Source organism: Staurois parvus, unplaced genomic scaffold, assembly GCF_062004578.1.
Source record: "Staurois parvus isolate SC_StPar_1 unplaced genomic scaffold, SC_StPar_1.0 ptg000882l, whole genome shotgun sequence".
Lineage (NCBI taxonomy): Eukaryota > Metazoa > Chordata > Amphibia > Anura > Ranidae > Staurois > Staurois parvus.
In genome coordinates, this window is record NW_028318678.1 from 3,171,495 (window position 1) to 3,186,269 (window position 14,775).

At 45.0% G+C, this 14,775-nt stretch overlaps 1 protein-coding gene across 1 annotated transcript in view; it reads left to right on the forward strand.

Annotated features, from left to right (window-relative positions):
- Positions 1-14,775, forward strand: part of LMF1 (lipase maturation factor 1) — a 506,204-nt gene that overhangs the window by 31,965 nt on the left and 459,464 nt on the right. The gene's annotated exons all lie outside the window — the stretch shown is intronic.

The following is a 14,775-nucleotide window of genomic DNA, read 5'->3' on the forward strand; positions in this document are numbered from 1 at the left end:
TTTGCATGGAAATTTGTTGTTTTATATTGTAGGCTTGTAATTCTTAGGAATACCTCACTTAAATCTGCCCAAACAAGAGTCTAGTAAACATCCCGGGTATGATAATGTTTGAAACACGAAATCATAAATTATAATAAAGAATTATGAAAAATAATAATATAATACATTTAATTCAATAATATAATCAAACCAAAAACACTGAAATTTGAAATATAGCGCCAAGTTCGCACATCGCTGAGCTCAGTCGCAGAATCGTTTTCAGTGTCTGATGATGAATTTCCCCCACGAATCATTATCACTCAATTCTGCAAGTGGTTCTGATTTACTATCGCTGTTCTCTAGCCGGTCTAAAACCGTTTTTGGCCTAGAGGGACGCTTTTTGGACGCCATGGACATTCTCAAGTTTCCAGGCAGAAAGAATGGTAAAAGTGCAGGCAGGGCACAGGACAAAGCACTCGGGACAAAATGTATGTGAAATGGTTTGATACAGTAATGTAATCCTAACAGATTACAATGTATTGTGTGTATGTCATGTTTTTTACTTTTTTGAATCTCCCGCCGGTTCCGCCCCCCCCCCCCGCGTCCCGACGCTCGCAGGTAACGGAACCCGGAAGACGGATGCCGGTATGGACCGGAGGACACAGCCGGAGGACACAGCAGGAGCATATCGCGGATCACAGGACAAGGTAAGGATCGGGGGATCGCAGGAGCAGCACTATAGTGTAATCCCCAGTGTGGCTCAGGGTTACCGCTTTTGATACTGAAAATTAACCCCGAGCCACACTCGTGATTACCGCTAGAGAGGTTAATGCACTCCTCGCATTAAGGTAAAAAATGTTTAGATAGCATTATCCCCCCTCACCCTCCTGTTTACTTACCTGAGCCCCCATTCAGTCCAGCACTGTGCACGTACGCAGCAGCTCTCTTCCCTCATTTCCTGGTCCCGTGGGCTTTGCTGAGGCATTGGGAGCTATTGGCTCCTGCTGCTGTCAGTCAAAGCAAGTGACAAGGACAGGGGGGTGGGGGCGGGGCTGAGCTCCGCTGTCTGTGTCTATAGATGCAAGCAGTGGTGCTCAGAAGCCATTCTGCAATGAGTGCCCCCATTAAAAACCGGCTTCCTGTGGGGGCACTCACCGGAGAGCAAGAGCCAGAAGTGTCGGCAGGAGATCCTAGAAAAGGAGGATCGGGGCAGCTGTGTGCACTTCCATTGCACAGAACAGGTAAGCATAAACCTGTTGGCATTTACAAACACTATAAACTAGTCGTATTAAAAACATATTTTTAATGGTTTACTAATAAATATATATTCATTTGTTATTTTATGTCTGCCTGGAGATCAGCTTTAACAGACTTTTTTTTATTTCTGTGGGTTTGTTGTGAAATGTGATTTCCTTTTTTAAAAAGATACTAACTTTTATTGAGAAACGCAATAAAAACAATCCACTGCTGAGCAATTACATTCTGTAAAGTGTTTTAGAAATATTTTTTTCCATCCACTGCTTCTGTAAAAAATTCTTGCAAGCCTTACCATGTTTTTTTTGCAAACTGACTGCTAGGTGTGTCAGGCTTCATTCCCACAACCTGAACAGTCTTGGCTTTTCAGCAGGGAAAGCCTTTACATATGCCTGAAAATTCAAAAGTGCCTCAGAAAAGAAATATGCTTCTCATAGGGATGCCTGTCATTTGATTTCCAACTCTGAACAGGGTTTTCTGAGAATAGCTTGCATTACTTTCAGATTTCTAGGAGTGTTCTGTAAGCAAACTTGGTACAGAATGACCCAAAATTGCCATCATTGGAAGGAAGTGGGATTTTAATTTTTGTTAGATTTAGAAAATCTGGCATCAGGAGAAACTGATCTTGGATCCTGAGTTCTGGCTCTAAGGAGTGAAGAACTCGGTGGGACTTTTGATGACATCACCGAGATCAAGAACAGGATTTCTTGACCTCCGGAGAAAGCTAAGTAAAATTAAAAAAAAAAAAAGATCAGGTTGGCATTTACTTCGCAAGGGAGATCAACCACAAGAGTGAGACTTTAAGAAATTAATTCTAGCCATTTTTTTTTTCAGGTTTACTTCAAAGTATAACTAAAGGCAAACCTTTTTGTTTAGTTTTGGATAGTGGAGAAGGACTATTATTATTATTATTATAGAGGATTTATATTGCGCCAACAGTTTGCTCAGTGCTTTACAATATAACGGGAGACAATACAGCAACAATACAGTTCAATACAAGAGGGATTTGAGGGCCCTGATCCTTGGAGCTTACAATCTAGGCCTAGAACACCTTTTCAGTTTTACATGCTGCCTTTACCCCTGTTAGCAAGATTCACTCACTATATTTGTCCTCTTTTACCATTACCACCAAAAGTAAAAGTAAATCCCAAATTTTAGTTTGCCCCCAGAATTGCAAAGGTGCCCCCCACTCACTCCTCGCTGGCTGTGATTGACAGCAGCGGGAGGTAATGGCTCCTGCTGCTATGTCTCAAACAATGAGAAGAGAGAGACCCTGGAGAGTCAAGGCTCCCATGCACAGTGCTGGATCACTGCTGGGGGGAGCTGCATAATGAAGGTTTTTTTACCTAGAATGCATAAAGGTAAAAGAAATCCTTCAGCCTTTAGAATCACTTTAATGGAAAAGTGCACCTTTTGAACATGTTACATGTTCCACGTGTTTTTAGGGTGGAACATGATGTAACATGTTCAGCAGCTGCAGCTTCTCCCCCTGTCCCCCCCCCTCCCTGTGACAGCGGGCAGGGGATCCTCTCTCTGCACACACTGTAACAATTCGAAAATAACATAGTCGTGCGGAGCTCCGCCCCCACACGGTTGCGTCATTCACAGTTTGCTGTGAATGAATGCCGAAAAGTACCATCAGCCGCTTATTTATTTATTTCAGGTACTTATATAGCGCCGTCAATTTACGCAGCCCTTTACATATATATTATACATTCACATCAGTCCCTAACCCTCAAGGGGCGTACAATCTAAGGTCCCTCACTTTACATACATTCATACATACATACTAGGGCCAATTTAGACAAGATCCAATTAACCTACCAGCGTTTCTTTGGAGTGTGGGAGGAAACCGGAGTACCCGGAGGAAACCCATGCAGGCACAGGTAGAACGTACAAACTCCAGACAGGTGGTTCCATGGCTGGGATTTGAACCAATGACCCTAGAGCCTGTAGTTCTCAATGAACTGCAAGGGCGCTGGTGGTGCTCTCATAGTTTATTGACCTTCCTGCTTTCAAGTACCTGCCTGCCTGTACGAGGTATGGGAAGAGAGCTATCCTGAGTGTCTGCAGGAGCCTCAGATTTCAGCTGCAATCTGCTGATTGTGGTTGCAGTGCTCTGCAGTTTCCTTAGGAAACAAATAAGTGCACATTTCTTTTTACCTGCATTTGTTTTTTTCAACAGTTTCAAAAGGTTAACTTATCCTTTAATGCCTATCCTCTCACATGCATATACTCATTTTTTCTGCACTTCTCTGGCAATCCTATTACCACTGGGAACAAAGTGAAATACCCAGGACTTGAATATGGAGATCATGTGACTCTCTCCCATATGACAGAAATGACGCTTTGTGAAAGGCCAAGCTCTGTCACATGGGGGAGGAGAGAGAGTCATCTGCTGTGTAAGCTCTAACTGCAGCTTACAAAGGGCAGCTTCTCCTCTCTCCCAGCTGTGCGGCGGTGAAGGAAAGTATTAGATGCTGCGGGAACAGAGAACTCCTTGCTTTGCCCCAGGGGCGGACTGACAACTCATGGGGCCCCCGGGCAATAGGGGATCATGGGGCCCCTGTGTCCTTGCCCAAACTCAAAAAAGCCTTTGAAAAAGGTACCAGGGGCATCTCATGGGGCCCCCTACTGACCCCGGGCCCTCGGGCAGTGCCCGAGTTTCCAAATGGTCAGTCCGCCCCTGCTTTGCCCCTACCCTGACAAAGAACAGGTCCACTTTATGTTTTGGATAGAGTGCAAGAAGTTTGGAATCTGTCAAGTTTTCAGCACTGTATGATGGAGAGAGAGAGGTTTTTTTTCTCACTTCTAGTCCTGAAAAGTGCATCTTCCTAATGAGACACAGACCGGCATATAAACCTGATGGAGCTGCTAACTCATCCACATTTATCCCAAAAAAAAGAAAAAGTTTACTTTTAGGTAAAATTAAAAAAAAAAATCCTCCCACCGTCCCCTCAATACTTTCAGATACGCCCCCCCTTCCACTCCTCACAGATCTGTACTTACCTCCTCCAAGGCTGCAGTGGAAATCTAATGCCTGGCTGTTCCTCTAGCGCCCCATACATTTGAATGGCCCATACTGCAGGAGCAGCATTCCATTCAAGTCTGTGCATTCTCGTGTTCAGCCCAGGTATATATTTTTGCTGGTCGGACTATTGAAGGTGCAGAGGATGTAAGTATGGATCTGTAAATTCAGATTTCACCTTTCTCATCCTGTTTTGCATCTCATTGCTGCTGATCTCCTCCAGCCTTTTCAACAACCTTCTGTCTACATACATTCACTTTGGCTGTTGAACAGGCTTTCTGATAGTGACCACAGTAGACCATACCTGTACAGTGTGTGTCAACACACAGCCACTTGTAGCCCCCACCAGGGGTGCATGTAACAGGTTACATTACAGGAGCGCAGTTGGTGGACAGTTGTCACTCCATAGCAGGAATTGTCTGGACAAGGACTTTTATGGCAGGATCACCAAGTACTATTTTCCTAAAGGACTGTAGATGTAAAACAGAAGTTCAAGAAGCAAAAAAAAAAGACATCTATACTCACCTAAGTGGATGCAGCTACTAGGCTTCTAAGCCTGAGAATGGCACTGACCCTTCAGTGCTCACTGGAGCGCTGGGCTGTGGAGGGGTTGGGAGCATCTGACTCAGGCTGTCAGCAGCTTGTTGAGAGGCTGAGCCAGCTCCTGGTCCAGGCATCTGAGTGGATCCCGACAATAAAGTCTGGATTTCCCCAGAGTCTGGACATCAGTCGACAGCAGGCTTTATATGGCTCACAGGAGTGCAGAATGAAGTGCACTTCAGTGACCGCCAGGAGAAGCAGGGCTAACAGAACTTTGACCCTATTTCTCCTTTTAAAGTGGTAGTAAACTTCAGACATGAAATATGAACAAAGCATATCCCTCTATAGTGTATATTTAAAAACAAATCACTGCGCTAGAATATAAAATTACAAACTTATAAAACAAAAAGCAGCTGACAGGCAATATTGTAAAATGTAAACGAAAAGAATGCAGCGCTAATTAAAAAATAATTATTAAATAATAATGTCTAAATTAAAGTCCATATAAATCCTCAAACAAATATAACGAAATAAAGAAGAAAGACTTGATCTCATATACCGTCACCATACACCCGGAAAAAATGGCCCCTTACCAGACACTTGGGCCAGTATGGCGAATAATTTCCAGTGGATATCCTCTCCAAAATACAGGATAATGACTCCGCTCTGAAAGATCAATAATGTGATAGGGAATCAGGATGGCAGGTAATCCACAATAGAAATCCTCTTGCTGAAATGAGATGAATTATCCACTTTAAAACTTTGCAAACCTCAAAGAATCTCCCATCCAGCAAAAAGGATAAAGACCAAAGATAACTCGTAGTGCAGTAATCAATGTAAACTTTGGCCAATTTATTAAAAGATCCACGTACATCAAATCTTAAGATAGCTAGCATTGAATGAACAAATGTTTCAAACCAAGAAAATGGCCGCTGTCCCTTCAGAACGCGGTGACGTCACACGCCAAAGCTCCGACCAACGCGTTTCATCATCAGGAAGACGTCAGGGGCGTGAATATAGTGTATATTTGTCTCTAATAAGAGCACTAAGTGTAATTTCTGTCTGCTGCTTCGTTCCTTTGCTATCGGCTTGAATCACTTCTGACAAGTTTTCCTGACACCAAGAGAAAAATGGTGACAGGGGAGGGCCTCGAGCAGATTGACAGCCTCAGCTGTGTTCTTGTGAGCTGTGTGGGGGTGTCTCCTCCCTCCAATAAACTCTCAGAGCTCTCATCACTGAGATCTGCAGTGTGTAACTTCAGCTCTCCATCCCTCTTTTTTTTCTAAACTCTCAGACAAGCTTTAAAATTCAGCACTTTGAACGGATGTAGAGAAGAGAAGCCCACAGATAAGCAGGTACAACTTACGTAGGAGGATTTGTTCCATATCTGTGTATCACCTGAGGCCAGTCACTTCACTGAGTATGTGTAAGAGTTTACAACCACTCTAACCGCCTCCCCATATATGGAAATGACGGGAGCAAGGCGGTTTTCTTGCTCTGGGAGGATGTCCTATGACGTCCTCCCACTCTAACCGCGCATGCGTGTCCCTCGGACACAGCAGATCACTGATCTGCGGAAAGAACCGATGACTTCGGCTCTGTCGTGATTAGCTGTGTCCAATCACAGCTGATCGCATGTAAATAAGGAAATGCCGGTTATTGGCAGTCCTCTCCTCACGCTGACAGAGGAGAGGAGAGCCGGTAATCGGCATTCCTCAGAGGGGACATCAACACTGATCATCAGGGCACTGATGATCAGTGCCCTGATGATCAGTGTAGCCAATCAGTGCCACCTGTCAGTGTCCATCATTGCCATCTGTCATTGCCCATCAGTGCCACCTGTCAGTGCACATCAGTGCCACATATCAGTGCCCATCTGAGCTGCCTTTCAGTGCCACCTGTCGGTGCCACCTATCAGTGCCAGTCAGTGCCCCCTAACAATGCCAGTCAGTGCCACCTGTCAGTGCTGCCTATCAGTGCCATATACGAGTACTGCCTTTCAGTGCCCATCAGTGATGTCTGTGAATGCCCACCAGTGATGCCTATCAATGCCCATCAGTGCCACCTACCAGTGCCTCCTCATCGGTACCCATCAGTCCCGCCTATCTGGGACCCTTAAAGGGCCGGGAGGCGCCGGCTCCAAGGGGTTAACAAACCAAGACAGTAATGATATATGGAGCCCAGGACAGCCAATGGAGAAGCAACTTTTTATTAGCCTGCCAAGACCAGTAAAAGCCAAATGGCTGCTGTGGGGTTATTGCACCGTGCTCACCCTTGTTCTCTATTACTAAATAAAGCTTTGTGGTGTTTTTGTCTTTTCCTTTTCACCTGTTAGTCCATTGACTGCTTGTGCGACCATCTGGGGATCAGCAGGTACAGTGTACAGTGACAGCAGCTGGTCCGCACAGGCTTCCTACCCAGCACACGTGCGCTGTACCCATTGTGACACGGCATATATTAAACAGGAAATTAGTTTTTTTTTGTTTTTTTTTTTGAGAAGGAAAACCAAGTGAAATCTTCTCATTTCTGGTGCTCAGTGGTGTGTGATCGCTCCTTTCATTACACACAGTGAACGGGTCAGCAGCAAGGAGAGCGCATTATTATTGTGCACGCACTGTAACACCATCTTACATGATGGGCCGTTTTATCATTGTGTCCCAGCATGTGGATCACCCGGATCTTCTGAAGAGAAAGGAGCGCCCCCTTTCCAGAACACCGTGCTGACTGACACTTCACATCCCCTCCTGCACACTAAACCAGGATTCATATCGCTTCTGCAGGATCGCATGAGTGCTTTTGTTATTGGTTTTTGCTTGCGCACGCTTAGCTGGTCACAGGTGGGATAGGGCTAGCTCTCGCTCTGGATTTTCATGTAGCTTTGAAGGGAGGATTTATGTGGATAAGTGCAGGTTTTAAAGTGAACCTGTCTGCTGTATTAACTTTTTTTTCACCTGATCATCCTGATGTTGCGCACATTTTCATTCTGCTTGTAAAGTGGGCGACAAGGACCTGGCAGAGACCTGCGCATGCTTGGGATCAACACCAGGAAGAGGCCTTTCGGGCCCCGTTAACACCTGGGCATTATGCGATTCTGAGCACAATCACTGAAATTCTGCCCGCAATCCAAAAACGCTCTGCAAAACTGACAAATCGCACCACGCTTGTTCTGGTGCCATTCATTTTCAGTGGCATGTAAATGCGGGTGCGGCTCTGTTCTGGTTGTCATGCGATAGATCACGCTGCAATTGGGCAATAAACCGTGCTGCAATTGCAGCAAACAACCGCGTAAAGCTTGTTCGGGTGCCATTCATTTTTAATGGCATGTAAATGCGGGTGCGGCTCTGTTCTGGTTGTCATGCGATAGATCACGCTGCAATTGCGGCAATAAACCGCGCTGCAATTGCAGCAAACGACATCACGCAAAGCTTGTTCGGGTGCCATTCATTTTTAATTGCATGTAAATGCGGGTGCGGCTCTGTTCTGGTTGTCATGCGATAGATCACGTTGCAATTGGGCAATAAACCGCGCTGCAATTGCAGCAAAAGACATCACGCAAAGCTTGTCGCTTAACCACTTCCTGTCTGGACACTTTCACCCCCTTTCCTGTCCAGGACAATTTTCAGCTTTCAGCGCTATCACACTTTGAATGACAATTGTGTGGTCATGCAACACTGCACCCATATGGATTTTTTTAGCATTTTTCTTGAGACAGATAAAACTTTATTTTGGTGGTATTTATTCAAGACTGGGATTTTTATTTTTATTTTTGTGCTATATAAATGAAAAAGTCCATGAATTTAAAAAAAAAAGTGTTTTTTTTTTCTTATAAAATTTAGCAAATACATAATCTTTCTTCATAAATCTTGGCCAAAATGCATTGTTAGCTTTTTAGTAAAAAAAAATAACCCAAATTAGTTTATAACCAAAAATGTAAAATTTTTCTAAATTTTTTTTTTACATCTTTATTTTTTTTATTTTTTTTTTAACATATTGTCACCCTAGCAGTACAGTGTCACCATAGTGACACTGTACTACTTGTGGGGGGTGCTGAAGATTTCTTTTTCACACTGATTGCTTTTACACCCATAAAGGTTGTAAAATCAATCATTTGCCCCTCCCCTCCTAGATTGTAAGCTCCCAGGATCAGGCCCTCCTATCCCTCTTGTACTGAACTGTATTGTTGCTGTATTGTCTCCCGTTATATTGTAAAGTGCTGAGCAAACTGTTGGCGCTATAGAAATCCTGTATAATAATAATTTCTCCTTCTCTCTGACTGCATTCTTGCAGCCATTGAGAAGTACTGTGAGAGTTGTGATTGGTCACAGCGTGTCATATGGTGCAAGGCTGTTGTGAATAGCCCTGTACCATGTCACCTCTGGGGTCATTCACAGATTTCACATGTAGTAAGCAATGATGTCAGTGACATCTTGCTTACTACAATTCATGTGATCACTGATTAGCCAATCGGTGATCACATGATCGGAACCTCACACAGAAGTCCCGCGACCGGTGTTTCTCTGTGTGCTGAGGGCACAGCGGGCACCAGATCGTGGTGCCGCATGCTCCCGGGAAGTGCGCACAGGCTGTGAATACAGGCGCCGTTTATGAACGGCCACCCGTCCCTGCACTGCTCCCATCCAGCCGTTTATATACATGGGCTGGACATTTCAGCGGTGAGTTAACACAAAGTGCATTGACGTGCAATACTTTGTTCATGATTGTGCATTGTGTTGGGGCAGTCTGTTTATTTACCCCACATCACATCCCCCCCCCCTCGGTCACATCAAAGCCCATTTTGAATTGTGTGACTTACAGTGAAGTCGCACGATTTCAAAGTCGGGTGGCTTGCCGATATGACTGCTCTAATAGCAGACAACAGGGTGCGATTTGGCATACAATTTGCAAATCTCATGCCAAGTCGCACCCGAGGTGTTAAATGGCTTCTCTTACGCAGGAAGACCACGTTCACATGGGCTTACTTAGGCATACAAGGGTTGCGTTGTCCTGCATGGGATGCACAGGTGTTCCGTGCATCCGCATGCAGGCAGTTCCATTCATATCTATTGTGATGCAGTGGCTGTGTTCCCAGACGCCGGGAGGCCGCACATTTGTGTGCGGCCGGCGTGAAGAGGTTAAATACCAGCAAAAGAAAGCGCTATCTGTCTAAAAAAAATTTTTAAAAATGTCATATGGGTATAGTGTAGCATGATTACGCAGTTGTCATTCAAAGTGCGACATCGTGAATTCTGAAAATTGGCCTGGGCAGGAAGGGGACAAAGGTGTCCGATATTGAAGTTCTCCCATGTGGAATAAAACACACCAAAAAAGGTGCATTTTCTTTTTTTTTTTTTTTTTTAAAGGCAGCAAATCATCATTCACCATGGTGTGTTACCATGCCTGCACTAAACGGTGGTCTGTTACCATGCCTGCACGAAACGGGGGGGTGTTACCATGCCTGCACGAAACGGGGGTGTGTTACCATGCCTGCACTAAACGGTGGTGTGTTACCATGCCTGCACGAAACGGGGGTGTGTTACCATGCCTGCACTAAACGGGGGTGTGTTACCATGCCTGCACTAAACGGGGGTGTGTTACCATGCCTGCACTAAACTATGGTCTGTTACCATGCCTGCACGAAACGGGGGTGTGTTACCATGCCTGCACTAAACTATGGTCTGTTACCATGCCTGCACGAAACGGGGGTGTGTTACCATGCCTGCACTAAACGGGGGGGTGTTACCATGCCTGCACTAAACGGGGGGGTGTTACCATGCCTGCACGAAACGGGGGGGTGTTACCATGCCTGCACTAAACGGGGGGGTGTTACCATGCCTGCACGAAACGGGGGTGTGTTACCATGCCTGCACGAAACGGGGGGGTGTTACCATGCCTGCACTAAACGGGGGGGTGTTACCATGCCTGCACTAAACGGTGGTGCACTAAATGCGTGTGCTTTGGGGTGACATTAAGAATGAATGGCACCGTAGCACCCCAATGCTAAACACACATTTTCTCAGTTTGCAGTAACACTTCAATTTCCGACACGCAAGGATGTGAACCCAATGGTATCTCTGCTAGGGAGATTCACTCTTTCTGTTTGTCCTGGTAATTATGGATGCACTGAAAATTCGGTTGCCGAAACGGAAAAAAGCACTGATAAAGGTGCCAGAAAAACCCCGCTCCTCGCCGCCTCCCGCCACTCGCCCCCGCCCGCTGCTGCCCGGTAGTTCAGCTTTCTCCTAGATTGTAAGCTTGAAAGAGCAGGGCCCTCGATCCCCTCATGTTTTGCATTGTATTGGTATTGTTCTGTCACATGTTCTGTCCCCCTTTGTAATGTACAGCGCTGAGCGAACTATTGGCACTTTATAAATACTGTATAATAATAATATTACCTGAGAAACCATTGATCCTGGCGGTGGGCATAGAGATGAGTGAAGCAAAGATGGCCGCCACTCATCTCTATGCCCTTGTAGGACCTGAGTGATGTCACTTCCCGTTCCGGACATTTTTTTTTTTACTTTTTTAAAGCACTAGATCAATGCTTTTCTTTTTTGATCCAGTGCTTTACATTGCAGAGGAGAGATGTGGGGTCTTATTGACCTTATATCTCTCCATAAAGAGGACCTGTCACTAATTATTTCTATCACAAGGGATGCATGCATTCCTTGTGATAGAAATAAAAGTGATTAAAATGTTTTTTAATGGGACAGTACAGAAAACCCCCCAAAAACATAAAAAACCAAAACAGTTTAAAATGCCCCCCCCCCGTGCTCGCACGTAGTGGTGAACGCATACGTAAGCCATGCCTACTACATATGTAAACGGTGTTCAAACCACACACGTGAGGTATCGCCACAAACGTCAGAGCAAGAGCAATAATTCTCGTACTAGACCTCCTCTGTAACTTTACACTGCTAACCTGTAGACATTTTTAAATCATCGCCCATGCAGATTTTTAAGTTCCGCAGTTTCACGCCGTTCCACGAGCGTGCGCAAATTTAAAGCGTGACATGTTGGGTATCTGTTTACTCGCCGTAATATTCTTTCATATTTTACAAAACAATTGGGGCATATATTTTTGTTTTTTTTTAATCAGTGTATTTAAAAAAAAAAAAATAGATATTCATTTTTAAAAACTGCGCATTTCGGTTTTCGGACAAGTACATTTTGAATTTTTGGTTTCGGTTTCGGCACCAGAATTTTCATTTCGGTGATCACTGTCATGGGACTAAAAGTGAAGGAAAATACAAATCTTTGAGTTGTCAGTGGGGACACTTGTCCAAAATTCGACAGCCACTTATTTATTTAATATTTATTTCAGGTACTTATATAGCGCCGTCAATTTACTCCGCACTTTACATATATATTGTACATTCACATCAGTCCCTAACCCTCAAGGGGCGTACAATCTAAGGTCCCTAACCCTCAAGGGGCGTACAATCTAAGGTCCCTAACTCACATTCATACATACACATACTAGGGGCAAATTTAGACAGGAGCCAATTAACCTGCCAGCATGACTTTGGAGTGTGGGAGGAAACTGGAAGTACCCAGAGGAAACCCACGCAGACACAGGGAGAACATGCAAACTCCAGGCAGGTAGTGCCGTGGTTGGGATTCGAACCAACGACCCTAGTACTGCCAGGCTGAAGTGCTAACCATTTAGCCACTGTGCTGCCCACACTTAAACCGAAATTGAGGGCTTGTTCACATTCGCATTGGGACCGCGCTGGCAGCTATTTCCGGCACAGCCCTAATGCATAGAGAAAGAAAAGCATCATGTTTCTTTTGCTGACAGTTTGGCTGTGGTGTGCGTTGAAAAAAAAATGCAGCAAGCGGTATTTTTTATTTTTTTTTTGCTGGGGTTGCAACGTGAACCACCCCATGATAACAACTATGCACTGATTAGATCTGTATTGAAATATCAGTCATGACATTTCAATGAAGTTCTATGAAAAAAGTAAACGGTAGGATGCGCTCAGGGTCAGTGCGTGGGCACTGTGTTCCCAGGCACTCACCAATGTCTGTGTGTTCAGTTCGGCTCGCTAATGTGATTTCGGCTTTGAGGAAAGTCTTCCAACACCTGTTAGGGTGATGACTATCAAGGAGGGTTTCCCTCACTGTGGAAAGCTTTCCTCCCACTTCTTGTGGTGTCTACAGGACAGGAAGTGAGTGTGAATCTCCCCCAATGGGACACAGAGCCCTGACGGTTTTTTTTTTTTTTTTCTTTAATCATTCCCTAGTTTATCCAAAATTAAAAAACAATTGACTTTGTATATACTTTGCTGATTCAACTAAACACCTAATTTAGAGCTTACCTTCATTTTGAGCTCAATAAATTAAAGACAAACAAAACATTGAAATTTAACACACGGAACCTAGATGGAACACAGAGCGCGCTCAGTCACGTTCCCTATTAATTGCCCGGGTCTATGTCCTTTCATGTGTCACTTCTCCTTGGCCCGGCACACAGAGCTGCCTTTGTTTTAATTCTTGTTTTGCACAGACTGGAGATAGAGAACAAAAAGGGAAGCAGATTATCACTGAGACTTTTAAAGTCAACATTCTGGGCTCATGGGGGGTCATCCTTCCTGCAAAAGGAAGAGGCTTTGGGGGAGACTTCCTGTGTCATTGGCGAGAGAAGGGGGATCAGTTTCAAAGCTACAGTCACCCCCGTCTCTATTTTTGCCTTCTGGAAGGTTGGTGGTACAGTGCCAGCTTCGTCGTTGCAGGAGCCAAAGGGTGCGCCGTTACCCTGACAACCGAACATGTGACAGTTCAAAGACGATCGAGCTGCGTATTATTATTTTTTTTTTTTTTTGCTTTACAGTCTGTAATGTTAATAGCAAGTAGGCAATATATTTGATATAAAACTCAATTATCTTTAACATGGACATTAAAGGGTATGTCTGGGCAGGATGCGCGATTCCGCCATGTTTTATCCCTATTAAAACCCAACTCCGGGAAGCTTGAAAAGTATATTATTTATTTATTTCAGGTACTTATATAGCGCCGTCAATTTACGCAGCACTTTATGTATATATTGTACATTCACATCAGTCCCTAACCCTCAAGGAGCGTACAATCTAAGGTCCCTAACCCTCAAGGGGTGTACAATCTAAGGTCCCTAACCCTCAAGGGGCGTACAATCTAAGGTCCCTAACCCTCAAGGGGCGTACAATCTAAGGTCCCTAACCCTCAAGGGGCGTACAATCTAAGGTCCCTAACCCTCAAGGGGCGTACAATCTAAGGTCCCGAACTTATTTCATACATATACTAAGGCCAATTTAAACAGTATCCAGTTAACCTACCAGCATGTCTTTTGGAGCGTGGGAGGAAACCGGAGTACCCGGAGGAAGCCCACGCAGGCACAGGGAGAACGTGCAAACTCTCACAATGGAGCTGCCCTGTACTGAAAGGGTTTATTGCTTGTTTAGTCTGGGGGAGAGTAAAAGTGCTTTTACTTACCTGAACCTTTGCTTCACAACAGGATGCGTATTCCCATTCTCTCGTGTTGGACTGTCTCTCGGCGTTATCACGTCCAATGCTAGGCTATAGACCTTGCATTGGTGTTGATGACATCAGCTTCTTAACCTCTTGGCGCAGGGTGAACGCAAATGTGCGGCCTCCCGGCGTCTGGGCCTAGATGCCGAGCGGCCACACATTTGCGTTCTATTAATAAAAAACGTGCTGAGAGCGTGCGCCCTGCGCACTCCCAGCACACGTGTCCGGTACTCATGGAAAGGTCCCAATCTTCTCTTTCGATGGGGACCTTTCATGATCATGTGACCGCCGTGACAGCGAATCACGGCCCTAAAATCCCACCACGCCTCTTGGGTTCTGGAACCCTTAAGGGGCTGGGAGGAGCCGGCGCCAAGGGGTTAAACCACTGTAGCTTAAGGGCTTGTTTATTGCTTGTTTAGTCTGGGGGAGAGTAAAAATGCTTTTACTTACCTGACCTTTTGCTGCCCAAT